The 15,434-nt window shown below is 53.4% G+C and overlaps 1 protein-coding gene across 1 annotated transcript in view; it reads right to left on the bottom strand.

Moving 5' to 3' along the window:
* Positions 1-15,434, bottom strand: part of Appl (amyloid-beta-like protein) — a 213,590-nt gene that overhangs the window by 170,740 nt on the left and 27,416 nt on the right. The window lies entirely within an intron of this gene.

Genomic DNA, 15,434 nt, shown 5'->3' on the forward strand with positions numbered 1-15,434 from the left:
AGCAAACATAACGGCCAAGGCAGGCCAGGCTGCGGGGGGAGAGGCATCGGTAGTTTGCTTCCACGACCAAACATACAACACTGCGCTGACGGGAGCGGAATGTGCCCGCCGCGTCCCCGCCACACCTGCACTGCCTCATTATTAACCCTCCTAAACTAACACACACACACAGGCACCGCTCCTGTTCCAGGTAAGTCCACTGCGGGCTCACCATAGCCCGTGCTACTTGCCCCGCTCCTGTGCCAGGTAAGTCCACTACGGGCTCACCATAGCCCGTGCTACTTGGAAATTGTTCAGAGTAGCTGAATCTATAACAACAACAACAACACACCCATCACCACCTCCGACCTGTGCTTGTCCACACCGCCCACTAGTGCATCATCCTCTCAAGTTCTGGTAAGCTATCTTCACACTGAGAAGTTGCTTATAAATAGCCTTCTCCTGATTTAGGGATTCAACGCTGCATACTATAGGTCCAATTGAGGCCTATAGGCTTCTTTTTTGGGAACTGGCTTGTTATATCTATAAACCCGATTCTGAACCTTCCTGCATTGTTTACAGATGTCTAAAAAACTAGCAGAAGTACGTTTAAAGTTCAATCTTAAACGGATATTTTACGCGTGTCTAGCCGGTCGGCCGAGCGGACAGCACGCTGGACTTGTGATCCTGTGGTCCTGGGTTCGATCCCAGGCGCCGGCGAGAAACAATGGGCAGAGTTTCTTTCACCCTATGGCCCTGTTACCTAGCAGTAAAATAGGTACCTGGGTGTTAGTCAGCTGTCACGGGCTGCTTCCTGGGGGTGGAGGCCTGGTCGAGGACCGGGCCGCGAGGACACTAAAGCCCCGAAATCATCTCAAGATAACCTCAAGATAACCATACCCCGTAAGCCTTGCATCCATACACGCGAGTGGTCTCTTACCTTGCTCGACGCCTTCCCTCACTGTAAATTTAGCTGGACGTCGCTATTCACAGGGAAAGTTCCAAAATTAACCGGCAAAGTAAATGAACAACCTGACCTCTTAAAAAGAACGTCGCTTTTGGCCGTTTGCCAGTATGGCCGAAAGTGGACGTAATTTGAAAATGACAAAAAAAAATGAAAATAAATTTGGGATTTTTTTTTTCAACAACAGTAAGTTAAGGGTCCTCTGGTAGGTTAGGTGGGCAGGAAATTCTCATAAAGTTTCAAAACGTTATGAAAAACGTTAGTTGAAAGTTTCCTCTCCAAACTTGTCCTAGTAAGCCGGACGTCTCAAACAGAAAACGGAACAGAACGTCACTTTTGTGAGTCGATTTCATTTCAAATTACGTCCAAATTTAGCCATAGCGCATACCAGCGAAAAGTGACGTTATTTTTAAGAGGACGGGTTGAAATGAATGATATGATTCAGAATAACTTAATAACGCCCAGACAACACGGCGGGAGCTCCCACTGCTGGCAAGGAGACCAACCAGTAATGTTTCTACTGGCTTGCCTTACTGCTGCTTGAACTTGAGCTACGTCCCCGTGGCGCAGTGGTACCACACTCCTCCCGGCGCTTCGCCACCGTTTTGGCCTGGGTTCGTATCCTGGCTGGGAACGACTGACCGGGCGCCAAACCCTAACTGTAGCCTCAGATCACCCAGCAGTGAATGGGTACCTGGTTGTTAAACGATTTGGCGGGTCGCATTCCGAGGAAAATTAGCATTAAGGACCTGCCCGAAACGCTACGCGTGCTAGTGGGTGTACAGCGATATAAGAAATCTTGTATATATGAATAATAATAAAAATCTAGGTGCCAGGAGCTAGCTACCCCAACCCTCCCAGCGTGGTAAATGTATGGCGCGTGCCTAGGGAAGGAGGGGAGAGTTGGGGCGGCGTCCACGACCACCACTGGCAGCGAGGAAGAGTAAAGGAGGGAGGGAGAGAGAGAAGGCTACAAGGGAGAAGGAGCCAGACAAGAGCCGTGGCGGCGGGCCGCACTCAAGCACGCGACGCTCAACAATTAACCTCATGCGATGAACTAACACACACCCGTGATTACTGACGGGGCCTCGGCACCCCCATCCCCCATGGGGGGTATGTCTCATGTGTAAGGTGGGGGGGAGGGGGGGAGAGAAAGTATGGGGCTGGATAAAGAGGTGCTGAGAAAAGGAAAGCGAACTATGAGAAACCTCACAGCCCTCGAGGGAGCCGGTGGCTGAGCGGACAGTACGCTGGACTTGTGATCCTGTGGTCCCGGGTTCTATCCCGGGCGCCGGCGAGAAACAATGGGCAGAGTTTCTTTCACCCTATGCCCCTGTTACCTAGCAGTAAAATAGGTACCTAGGTGTTAGTCAGCTGTCACGGGCTGCTTCCTGGGGGTGGAGGCCTGGTCGAGGACCGGGCCGCGGGGACACTAAAAAGCCCCGAAATCATCTCAAGATAACCTCTACCCCAGTATAATTAACACGTAGAAAGGATAGGAGCTGGGACGGAGACGGGGGAATGGAGTGAAAAGGGAAAAGGATCGGGAGAATGGAGGCGACCCTTGAGCTTAGAGGATAGAATAGAGAAGTAGCTCTGGAAGAGGGAGGGGGATAGAGGGAAAGACAGAGGGGGGGGGAAAGAGAGGAATGGGAAAGGTGGTGGAGTGGGGAACACTGTCACTCACTCAAGACCTGACATGGAAGAAAAAGACAGGTGAAAACTGAGTATAGCTGCCAACTCTCCAGAACTGTGTATGACCGAATTTAAGCCTGGCACCGAGGTCTGTGAGGGCCTGGCACCGAGGCTGTGAGGGGCTGGCACCGAGGTCTGTGAGGGGCTGGCACCGAGGGCTGGCACCGAGGCTGTGAGGGCCTGGCACTGAGGTATGTGAGGGCCTGGCACCGAGGCTGTGAGGGGCTGGCACCGAGGTCTGTGAGGGCCTGGCACCGAGGCTGTGAGGGGCTGGCACCGAGGCTGTGAGGGCCTGGCACCGAGGCTGTGAGGGCCTGGCACCGAGGCTGTGAGGGCCTGGCACCGAGGCTGTGAGGGCCTGGCACCGAGGCTGTGAGGGCCTGGCACCGAGGCTGTGAGGGCCTGGCACCGAGGCTGTGAGGGGCTGGCACCGAGGGCTGTGAGGGGCTGGCACCGAGGGCTGTGAGGGCCTGGCACCGAGGCTGTGAGGGCCTGGCACCGAGGCTGTGAGGGCCTGGCACCGAGGCTGTGAGGGCCTGGCACCGAGGCTGTGAGGGGCTGGCACCGAGGCTGTGAGGGGCTGGCACCGAGGCTGTGAGGGGCTGGCACCGAGGCTGTGAGGGCCTGGCACCGAGGTCTGTGAGGGCCTGGCACCGAGGCTGTGAGGGCCTGGCACCGAGGCTGTGTGGGGCTGGCACCGAGGTCTGTGAGGGGCTGGCACCGAGGTCTGTGAGGGGCTGGCACCGAGGTCTGTGAGGGGCTGGCACCGAGGTCTGTGAGGGGCTGGCACCGAGGTCTGTGAGGGCCTGGCACCGAGGCTGTGAGGGGCTGGCACCGAGGGCTGTGAGGGCCTGGCACCGAGGTCTGTGAGGGCCTGGCACCGAGGGCTGTGAGGGGCTGGCACCGAGGTCTGTGAGGGGCTGGCACCGAGGTCTGTGAGGGGCTGGCACCGAGGTCTGTGAGGGCCTGGCACCGAGGCTGTGAGGGGCTGGCACCGAGGGCTGTGAGGGCCTGGCACCGAGGTCTGTGAGGGCCTGGCACCGAGGGCTGTGAGGGGCTGGCACCGAGGCTGTGAGGGCCTGGCACCGAGGTCTGTGAGGGCCTGGCACCGAGGCTGTGAGGGGCTGGCACCGAGGTCTGTGAGGGGCTGGCACCGAGGTCTGTGAGGGCCTGGCACCGAGGCTGTGAGGGGCTGGCACCGAGGCTGTGAGGGGCTGGCACCGAGGGCTGTGAGGGCCTGGCACCGAGGTCTGTGAGGGCCTGGCACCGAGGGCTGTGAGGGGCTGGCACCGAGGTCTGTGAGGGGCTGGCACCGAGGTCTGTGAGGGCCTGGCACCGAGGTCTGTGAGGGCCTGGCACCGAGGCTGTGAGGGGCTGGCACCGAGGGCTGTGAGGGGCTGGCACCGAGGTCTGTGAGGGCCTGGCACCGAGGCCTGTGAGGGCCTGGCACCGAGGCTGTGAGGGCCTGGCACCGAGGCTGAGGGGCTGGCACCGAGGCTGAGGGCCTGGCACCGAGGCTGTGAGGGCCTGGCACCGAGGCCTGTGAGGGGCTGGCACCGAGGGCTGTGAGGGGAGTAGGCTTAAGAGAGGCGGGCCGCAGCGGCCACTAGGAGGTCCGGCCGACATGTGACTCACCGCCATTCAATGTTGATGAGAAGCGAGAACCCCGGATTAGCGAGGGAGGGGAAGAGACGACGATAATAACGGGAATGAAGGAAGGGAACGGGAAGGAGAGGGAAGAAATATCATCATAAATAATTTACCAGGGCGCCCAAACAACGAGGTTCCAGTCGACCAACAACCCCGTTACTAATCACACCATTCGAGTTAGGTTCACAACTCATCTCCTTCAAGAGTCGAATCGAAGAGGGTAGGCCTACGGCACCGTTCCCCATCTGGATCGCAGCAAGGCCTATCTAGAGAGACTGGATCGCTCTGCAAATACACCGTCCAGAGGGGGGAGGCACACCCCCCCTACTCAACCGGCCTCCAGGTCAGTCAAGAACACCACGTCACCCACACCCCAATGGGGGCAGTCCTCCCTGGAGGGTGAGCGTGACGTGGGGGAGGGGGAACGTGATGGGGGGAGGGGGAACGTGATGGGGGGAGGGGGAACGTGATGGGGGGAGGGGGAAGGTGATAGGGGGAGGGGGAAGGTGATGGGGGGAGGGGGAAGGTGATAGGGGGAGGGGGAAGGTGATAGAGGGAAGAGGGGGAGACTGAAGGAGGTTAGGGGTTGCAAGGGATGACACACACACACACACACACACACACACACACACACACACACACACAAGCACCAACATGGGTTCAACAAGCACCAACATGGGTTCTGGACAGGGAAATCATGCCTAACAAACCTTTTAGAATTCTATGATAAAGTAACAAGGATAAGGCAGGACAGAGAAGGCTGGGCAGACTGCATATTTCTTGACTGCCAAAAGGCCTTTGATACAGTACCGCACATGAGACTGCTATACAAACTTGAGAGGCAGGCAGGAGTAAGCGGAAAGGCCCTAGTATGGGTGAAGAACTACCTAACAGGAAGGAGCCAGAGGGTAATGGTAAGGGGCGAGAAGTCGGACTGGCGAACAGTAACAAGTGGAGTACCTCAAGGATCGGTGCTGGGACCAATCCTCTTTCTAATTTACGTAAATGATATGTTTACAGGAGTGGAATCATACATGTCAATGTTTGCAGATGACGCAAAATTAATGAGAAGAGTTGTGACAGACGAGGATTGTAGGATCCTCCAAGAGGACTTAAACAGGCTGCAGAGATGGTCAGGGAAATGGCTACTGGAGTTTAACACCAGTAAATGTAAAGTTATGGAAATGGGATCAGGTGACAGGAGACCAAAGGGACAGTACACAATGAAGGGGAACAGCCTACCTGTAACGATTCGAGAAAGAGACCTGGGAGTGGATGTGACACCTAATCTAACTCCTGAGGCACATATAAATAGGATAACGACAGCAGCGTACTCTACACTGGCGAAAATTAGAACTTCATTCAGAAACCTAAATGAGGAAGCTTTTAGGGCGCTTTACACTGCCTACGTGAGACCCGTCTTAGAGTATGCCGCGCCATCATGGAGCCCCCACCTGAAGAAACACAAAGAAACTGGAGAAGGTTCAGAGGTTTGCGACGAGGCTTGTCCCAGAGCTACGAGGGATGGGATATGAAGAGCGGCTGAAGGAACTGAACCTTACGACACTAGAGAAAAGAAGGGAGAGAGGAGATATGATAGGGACATATAAAATACTCAGGGGAATTGACAAAGTGGAAATAGATGAAATGTTCACACGTAATAATAACAGAACGAGGGGACATGGGTGGAAACTGGAAACTCAGATGAGTCACAGAGATGTTAGGAAGTTTTCTTTTAGCGTGAGAGTAGTAGAAAAATGGAATGCACTTGGGGAACAGGTTGTGGAAGCAAATACTATTCATACTTTTAAAACTAGGTATGATAGGGAAATGGGACAGGAGTCATTGCTGTAAACAACCGATAGCTAGAAAGGCGGGATCCAAGAGTCAATGCTCGATCCTGCAAGCACATATAGGTGAGTACATATAGGTGAGTACACACACACACTCACACACACACATCAGGAAAACATATCAGACAAAATTAAAAAGGTAGTTAGATTACGACGAGCGGAGATGATGTGCAACAGTGAGCCAGCAACAACAACACCCCGTGACAATGTCAACAACGGTAGAGGCAGGAAACGCAGACACTTGAGTGTCAAGAGGGTGTGGCGAGAGTCAAGCGACACCCAACACAGATTACTTACCACCACACCACAGGCTAACTAAACATTATGACGTAAAGCACGGAGTAAGAACAGGGAGAAGAGAGAACAGGGAGGAGGGAGAACAGAGAGGAGGGAGAAGACAGAGAGGGAGCAGAGAGAGAGAGAGCACAATTAGTACAAAATTAACACAAAAAATGAATGACAACACGACCAACACTGCCAAGTCAACAGCAGTGTGAGACCCGGCAGCAGTAGCAACAGGAGTGAGGCTAACAGGAGCGGGGCCAACAGGAGCAGGAACGGGGCCAACAGGAGCAGGAACGGGGCCAACAGGAGGAGGAGGAGGAGGAGGAGGAGCAGCGCCCGGGGCCACCCCTGACGATCAATAAGAGCAGGCGGTGGTGACTCAGGGCGCGGCACTGGTATAACGCCACTACGCTCCCCACCCTCCCACAAACACGCCCTACTCCACACTCACCCCCCACTACCCGCCCACCCCTACCAGTCACCTGCACAAGTAAACACTTCTACCACACTCTTCTAACACGCGCACAAAACGTACCTACGTACGCATGCACGAACACAAACCCCACCAACTGATTGATGGCCGGTGAGTTTTCATCACTGAAAGCACACAACCTCCCCCCCCCCCAGAGAAAAGCACTCTCGCTATACGGGAATATACCCCAATTTTGACACTATCTGCCTCAGCGTCAAAAGAACCGGAATATCGACGCCTCCTAGGCCTAAATAGCATCAGCCTAAATAGTTTAGGTGGATCGCCAAGATGCGCTCAGTTCTTGGTAATGCAAAGTCCCTTCAGAGTTGAAGAGTCCCTTCAAAGTCGCCTGTCATAGCGGGAAGGGACTGCTAGACGAGCAGCCAGCCACGCTCAGATAAATGTCACTTCCGAGACGAAAGAGCAGCCGCCGCCGCCCTGTCTCGTAGGGAAAGGTCATTTACCCCACACGAGAACACCTACACCCTGGGTCACCAAGCGAGTAGGGTCTACAACCTGAGAAAAGTATAGGGTGCTCCTTGTTAGTGACTACGGCGTAGTGAGGTAATAGCTCATTATGCCCAGCTTAATAGCCTTGTTGTACCCGTTTAACGTCAGAATAAGTTAACTAATCTAATGTTCCAAAATCTTTGTCGAACCTAATGGTTAAAGTTGTGGATGGAGGTGGCTTCCCCAACTTCCCCTCTCACTACAATTCCACTGAGTGCATGGTACAACTATTTCCTTGCATTTCCTCGACTCGTGTGTGTTTCCAGCTTTTCACTTGTTTCTTCTTGTCATTCTCTTTCTGGGCTAAATGAAGCTATCCTCGCTCACCGTGTCTATTCCTCTTATTTTATATGTTGTGATCATATCTCCCGTCCTCCAGGGTGGACAGGTCCAGTTCCCTCAGCCTATCCTGGTAGCCTAACCCCCTCAGCTCTGCCACTAATTTAATTGCAAACTTCTGCACTTTTTCAATTTTAGTTTTATGCTTCACAAGCTATGGATTCCAGGCCGGTGCTGCGCATTCGAGTACGGGTCTAACAAAAGCAAAAGGCACCGAGAGGAAAATAAACAAACAATAAAAAAAATAGGTTTGTAAACGACGTTGTAATGTGTCCCTGCGCCCCACATGCTGCTGATGTTACCCTGTCTATATGTGCCTCTGGTGTAAGTTATAACATCATGATTTTAGCTTTTTAACAATTCGAGCAGATTTAACTCGACCCGACACAATATAAACCCCTCGAGGCCCTCAGACCTAAAGCGGAGCTTCATAAGGTTGACTTTAATACTTAACAATACGTCTTCAAATGTCAGCCTGGCTTAAACGAACAAATGCTGCACGGATTTTGGTTCATCCAGTATGGCGTGCGCGCGCAACTGGACGACGTGCACGGCATGGGGGGGCCCGACTGGACGACATGCACGGCGTGTGGGGGGCCCGACTGGACGACATGCACGCCGTGCGCGCGCGACTGGACGACTTTAAACTGGTAAATAAATCACAGACACCAATCTATGCAAACACAAGCGAAACCAGCAGTGTTGCCCCCACCACCACCACCATGCACCACTCCAGCAGTGTTGCCCCCACCACCACCACCATGCACCACTCCAGCAGTGTTGCCCCCACCACCACCACCATGCACCACTCCAGCAGTGTTGCCCCCACCACCACCACCATGCACCACTCCAGCAGTGTTGCCCCCACCACCACCACCATGCACCACTCCAGCAGTGTTGCCCCCACCACCACCACCATGCACCACTCCAGCAGTGTTGCCCCCACCACCACCACCATGCACCACTCCAGCAGTGTTGCCCCCACCACCACCACCATGCACCACTCCAGCAGTGTTGCCCCCACCACCACCACCATGCACCACTCCAGCAGTGTTGCCCCCACCACCACCACCATGCACCACTCCAGCAGTGTTGCCCCCACCACCACCACCACCACCATGCACCACTCCAGCAGTGTTGCCCCCACCACCACCACCACTCCAGCAGTGTTGCCCCCACAAAGGTTATCCAGGATGCAGGTTTCCCAAGAGAACTATCTGCAGCGGAAGCCAATCAACGACTTTTGAACGACGAGGCCTATACCCACCCAGCCAGTGAACGCTGCTGCCCACTCCACCACCACTGCCAAGTCTTCAAATTTGTTCAAGACTAAACTAAACTAGGGAGCCGGTCGGCCGAGCGGACAGCACGCTGGACTTGTGATCCTGTGGTCCCGGGGTCGATCCCGAGCGCCGGCGAGAAACAATAGGCAGAGTTTCTTTCACCCTATGCCCCTGTTACCTAGCAGTAAAATAGGTACCTGGGTGTTAGTCAGCTGTCACGGGCTGCTTCCTGGGGGTGGAGGCCTGGTCGAGGACCGGGCCGCGGGGACACTAAAAGCCCCGAAATCATCTCAATCATCAATCATGTCAAGATAACCCTCACAGACTAATCACTATGGTATAGTTGCGAACTTAAATGTTCTTGCTAGGCCTTTTGACCAATAGCAAGCAACCTAACACTGTCCACCTTACACAACCTACGTAAGACCAGTCCTACAGTATGCAGCCCCGTCGTAAAGCTCCCACCTTCAGTTACACGAAGGAACAAGATTCTTCTAGAATTACACGGGGGGGGGGGGGGGGTATTACGACGATATACTATAAGAACTAAACATTACGTCTCGCAAGACAGGAGATGAGTGGAGCCTCCTTCTAGTCTCTTCTCATACAGACAGATCGAATACTCAAGTAATTAAATGTGGTAAAAATACCAAGTGTCCAATGAATACCAATAGACCAAGTTGGTATGAACTGAAAGTATATCGGGATAATAGGAAGGACACAAAGTAGTGGGGTTGGAAACAGGGGTGTCGACGAGTACAATGGGCTGGCAGCTGGCATTATCCAGCCAAAGAGTTCAACCCGCGTTTCAAGAACACAGACTGGACAGGCACAAGGGCGTGAAAGGGGTGAATTTATACGGGACCTGCCTACTTTGGTCCAAGGAGCTTGCTGCCCTCTTCTTTTCATCCCTGTGTTCTTATACAGGTTTATTATAACATTTGAGAAAGAGGAGCGCACACATCTCTCTTCCACGAAGCTCCAATTACAGCCAAACCAGAAGGTAGTCTAAACCGGGATGATACTGCTTCATTCTCAGGAGCATAATGACTTGACATCTTATATTCCGGGATGGCTTTCATTGTAAATGATGATGATCATCATGAGTGCAGCTCCCAGCTCTGACATTATACGCTGGCAGACAATGGCGGGATATTTGGGAAGCGACCTTACACAAGACAAAGCCCAAGGTGCCATCAGTGTGGTGAGCCAGACACGCTGGCGCCCACACGAGCCTAAACGTCGCGGCCAGAGACCCTCGCCTTCCCGCACTACAATAGTCCACACACAATTTATACAGTCATCAACAGTCAAAAGACAGTCGTGGTAAAGAGCATAGCTTCCCAAACTCGGCCAAGCCCACAACAGATCACTGTGTAGCGTGGACCGCGGGATGGACCACGCCTCCCTAGCGTGGACCGCGGGGAGGATCGCGCCTCCCTAGCGTGGACCGCAGGGAGGACCGCGCCTCCCTAGCGTGGACCGCGACGAGGACCACGCCTCCCTAGCGTGGACCGCGACGAGGACCACGCCTCCCTAGCGTGGACCGCGGGAGGGGACCACGCCTCCCTAGCGTGGACCTCAGGGGGACCACGCCTCCCTAGCGTGGACCGCCGGGAGGACCACGCCTCCCTAGCGTGGACCGCGGGAGGGGACCACGCCTCCCTAGCGTGGACCGCGGGAGGGGACCACGCCTCCCTAGCGTGGACCGCAGGAGGACTACGCCTCCATATATGGCGCCAACTGATGTTTTACAGACATTTATACGCGAGAGCAGTTTTGCCGGAGACGGCAAACTTCCCCTCTCAGTTTTACTGCGTCATTCGGGGGGTCTCCAGAGAGCACTTGGGGGAGTAGCGAGGCTCCTGGCTGGCCCCGACCAGTTACCAACTAAGCTGCCACAAGGACCACATTCGTCAGCAGTCCCCCCCCCCCCCCAATGTTGACACGCACGTGGTATTGGATTTTCATCTACTGCACCAGCTTTATCTTGGTAAGGTCACCACAACGACGCCTGCTTCAGACTATGCTGCAGCGCTAGGACACAGCCACGCCGTGACGTGGACGCATCACTATACTCTAGCACACTCTGCAGAACACAACCACATCCCATCTGAGCACACCCTGAACCAGACAACCACACCCCGAGCAAGATATTACCTTCACTTCCCACACATGGTAACGACAAAGAACCTTCAATAAACGAGGAAACAGCAACTAGCTAATATAATTCGAGCAACACTCGTCGTCGTCATCCAAGGTGGAGCTCCCAAATCAGAATTAACAAGTAAAAGCACTGACGAGTGGTGTCCTGCACAACCAGGGTGGTTGTTGGTGGTGGTGGTTGGTGGTGGTTGGTGGTTGGTGGTTGGTGGTTGTTGGTGGTTGGTGGTTGGTGGTGGTGGTGGTTGTTGGTGGTGGTGGTTGTTGGTGGTGGTGGTTGGTGGTTGGTGGTTGTTGGTGGTTGGTGGTGGTGGTGGTTGTTGGTGGTGGTGGTTGGTGGTGGTTGGTGGTTGGTGGTTGTTGGTGGTTGGTGGTGGTGGTGGTTGTTGGTGGTGGTGGTTGTTGGTGGTGGTGGTTGTTGGTGGTTGGTGGTTGTTGGTGGTTGGTGGTGGTGGTGGTTGTTGGTGGTGGTGGTTGTTGGTGGTGGTGGTTGTTGGTGGTGGTGGTGGTGGTGGTTGTTGGTGGTGGTGGTTGTTGGTGGTGGTGGTTGTTGGTGGTGGTGGGTGGTGGTGGTTGGTGGTGGTGGTGGTGGTTGTTGGTGGTGGTGGTTGGTGGTGGTTGTTGTTGGTGGTGGTTGGTGGTGGTTGTTGTTGGTGGTGGTTGGTGGTTGTTGGTGGTGGTGGTTGGTGGTGGTTGTTGTTGGTGGTGGTTGGTGGTTGTTGGTGGTGGTGGTGGTGGTTGGTGGTGGTGGTTGGTGGTTGTTGGTGGTGGTGGTTGGTGGTGGTTGTTGTTGGTGGTGGTTGGTGGTTGTTGGTGGTGGTGGTGGTGGTTGGTGGTGGTGGTTGGTGGTTGTTGGTGGTGGTGGTTGTTGGTGGTTGGTGGTGGTGGTGGTTGTTGGTGGTGGTGGTTGTTGGTGGTGGTGGTTGTTGGTGGTGGTTGGTGGTGGTGGTGGTGGTTGGTGGTGGTTGTTGTTGGTGGTGGTTGGTGGTTGTTGGTGGTGGTGGTGGTGGTTGGTGGTGGTGGTTGGTGGTTGTTGGTGGTGGTGGTTGGTGGTGGTTGGTGGTGGTTGGTGGTGGTTGGTGGTGGTGGTTGGTGGTGGTTGGTGGTGGTTGGTGGTGGTTGGTGGTGGTGGTTGGTGGTGGTTGTTGGTGGTTGGTGGTGGTGGTGGTTGGTGGTGGTGTTTTAGATTCAGCTACTGGGAACAAAAGTTGTAAGTAGCACGGGCTATAGTGAGCCCGTAGTGAACTTACCTGGCACAGGAGCGGGGCTGTAACTGATACAGCCGGGATCAAATCACGGATATGCTACAGACGAGGTCAGCTAGGGTCTCTGGAGGGAGGGACCAACGTAGCAAGCCGACAAAGAGGCCACGGACCATAAATGCAGTTTGTCCACTTAAAGAGTGCTCTAAGAGGCTAGATCTGATCAAGTGGGAGTCGTGTCCGGCCGTGTGTTCTTGCAGCCCGTCCTCCAAACAAAGAACCAAAGACCATTCCAAGCACCCGCCAAACCCCCCGATTATGATTGAAAAACGGTTTACACAAGACTCACAACTGATGACGTCCGAACACTTCCGGAACAAGTGCTTCCCTGACGACTTTTGTTCGAACCACAACGCTGTAAATGCTTCACCCACGTACTACAAAGACATAATCGCCAACAGAACCTAAACACCTAACCAATGTCTAAATATGCACAATATGCTAATAAATAATAAAATATATATTTGAGAACAGTTCCGTTTGGAATGAACAATATGTTAAAATTGCTGAATGCGTCTTTGGGGTCGACCGCTGGATGGAAGGGACTTGGTCTGGAGACGGGTTGGTTCTTGAGAAAGTGCGAGACTGAAGCTTGTTATATTAATATAGTCGTAATGACAACTTTATGGGCCCCAACCTAAGCACTATGAAAAGTTACGACTCGCAAATATCTACGTTTTCTAAGCAATGTTAGACCAGGGTACAGGCGATGAGTCACAATAACGTGGCAAAAGTATGTTGACCAGACCACACACTAGAAGGTGAAGGGACGACGACGTTTCGGTCCGTCCTGGACCATTCTCAAGTCGATTGAGAATGATCATCGACTTGAGAATGGTCCAGGACGGACTGAAACGTCGTCGTCCCTTCACCTTCTAGTGTGTGGTCTGGTCAACTTAGATCAGGTTAGGTGGGCTGCTAGGGTTGGTACGTTTTTGACTAGGTTAGCACTATGGTGCAAGAAATGGAGAGCGGGATTCACTCCTGAGTGAATCACCACCCACCGTACACCACAAGTTAACCTGGCAAACTGAACAAGAGGCCTGCACTACCCGAGACATTCTAACTAAACAAAGTTAAGAAAGGTTATATCGTTATAAGCAGACTACGAGACCTTGGCTTGCTTGTATTATGACCTGAAGCTTGTGGACTGGAACAGGCGTGGGGTAGGTGAGGGGGAGGGGTTATGAGGAGAGGTGAGGAAGGAGAGGTGAGAGAATGTTGTGAGGCGTCAACACCCCAGCCATAACTGCGGCTGTCGCTTGGCTGCCACCATGCTCCAGGGAAGGGACGCTAGATCAATACCTCCTTAATGAAGAGTAAATACAACATTTACCAGCTGGCCATTCCTCCGGCGTCTCCACACTACCCCACTATTGATGCCCTCAGCCACGCCCGACCCCGCCACCTTCACGTGGCGCGGCTACATGGCTGCCTCCGTCCTCACGTGGCGCGGCTACATGGCTGCCTCCGTCCTCACGTGGCGCGGCTACATGGCTGCCTCCGTCCTCACGTGGCGCGGCTACATGGCTGCCTCCGTCCTCACGTGGCGCGGTTAAGGTAACATCACCAGGAGAAAGCTCTAAGCCACTACGACTATATAGCACTAGGAAGCGATGTGAGTATAAGAATTTAGGATAGGACGAAGGGCAAGAAATAGTGCCCAACCACTTAGGACGGTCGGGGAGTGAACGCCGACCTACAACAGTTGAGGAATTCACAGAGCACACACAAAATAGACTATCCTTGATAACCTTGCAGACCCAGTACCACATATTATCTTCCTTGGAGACTTCAATCTAACCAGTTTAAAATGGGGAATATTAAACAATAACTAAATGGCAGGAAATCAACCTGGAAATAACCAACCACAGGTCAGAGAACTACCGAGATTCTGTATTACAAGTTGCAGACCTAATATATAACTATGTAACCCCCCTCAACACACACACTACTCCATCCTCTAGATGTAGCCATTCTTCATATCCTCTCTTCTTCTGACCCCCCGGTAGGGAGCCGGTCGGCCGAGCGGATAGCACACTGGACTTGTGGTCCTGGGTTCGATTCCAGGCGCCGGCGAGAAACAATGGGCAGAGTTTCTTTCACCCTATGCCCCTGTTACCTAGCAGTAAAATAGGTACCTGGGTGATAGTCAGCTGTCACGGGCTGCTTCCTGGTGGGGTGGAGGCCTGGTCGAAGACCGGGCCGCGGGGACACTAAAAAAGCCCCGAAATCATCTCAAGATAACCCCCCCCCCCTCCACTACAATCCCTCTACGCAACCCAAGCCTCATCATACTCCTCCAAAATAGTGTCAAAGACAGGATTAAAATATTTTATCCAATTTTTTCGAGTCGTCTCTGGAAACCCACGCCACTACTACAGTCAACTATAGTCAAACTGATAACTTCACACTTGTACGTGAATCTCCAACTACTGATGAGTACAGCTGATTGGTGAAGATTAAGGCACCCAAAAGGTGGCACGGGCACAAATAGCCCGTAAGTTGTAGCCCTTCTGAGCCATTACCAGTATCAATAGGTGATACTGGAGATCTGTGGAGGTGCGACTGCACCCTGCGTGACGGGAGATGTCTCTCGTGTGAGTACAGCGATGGCCTCGCTTTTTTGTATGCCGGCGTTCGATCCCCGGAGGGTAAATGGTTGAGCATTATTCCTTAATCGTGTCCTCGTATCCCTTGCAAATGGTTTAGACAGTCTGGAGTCTGCACACTAGCTATGCGGTTCCTCCCCGCCTTGTTTGTCAACACCAGCTTGTTAAGAGATAGATGCTGTTAGTCCAGGGAAGCTCCATATAAACCTTCTCATCCTTAGTAGTTGTGTGTTCAGGAAATTTATAATTTGTTTCCTATCTTGAGGTTATCTTGAGGTTATCTTGAGATGATTTCGGGGCTTTTTTTTTAGTGTCCCCGCGGCCCGGTCCTCGACCAGGCCTCCACCCTCAGGAAGCAGCCCGTGAC

Source organism: Procambarus clarkii, chromosome 62 (assembly GCF_040958095.1).
Source record: "Procambarus clarkii isolate CNS0578487 chromosome 62, FALCON_Pclarkii_2.0, whole genome shotgun sequence".
Lineage (NCBI taxonomy): Eukaryota > Metazoa > Arthropoda > Malacostraca > Decapoda > Cambaridae > Procambarus > Procambarus clarkii.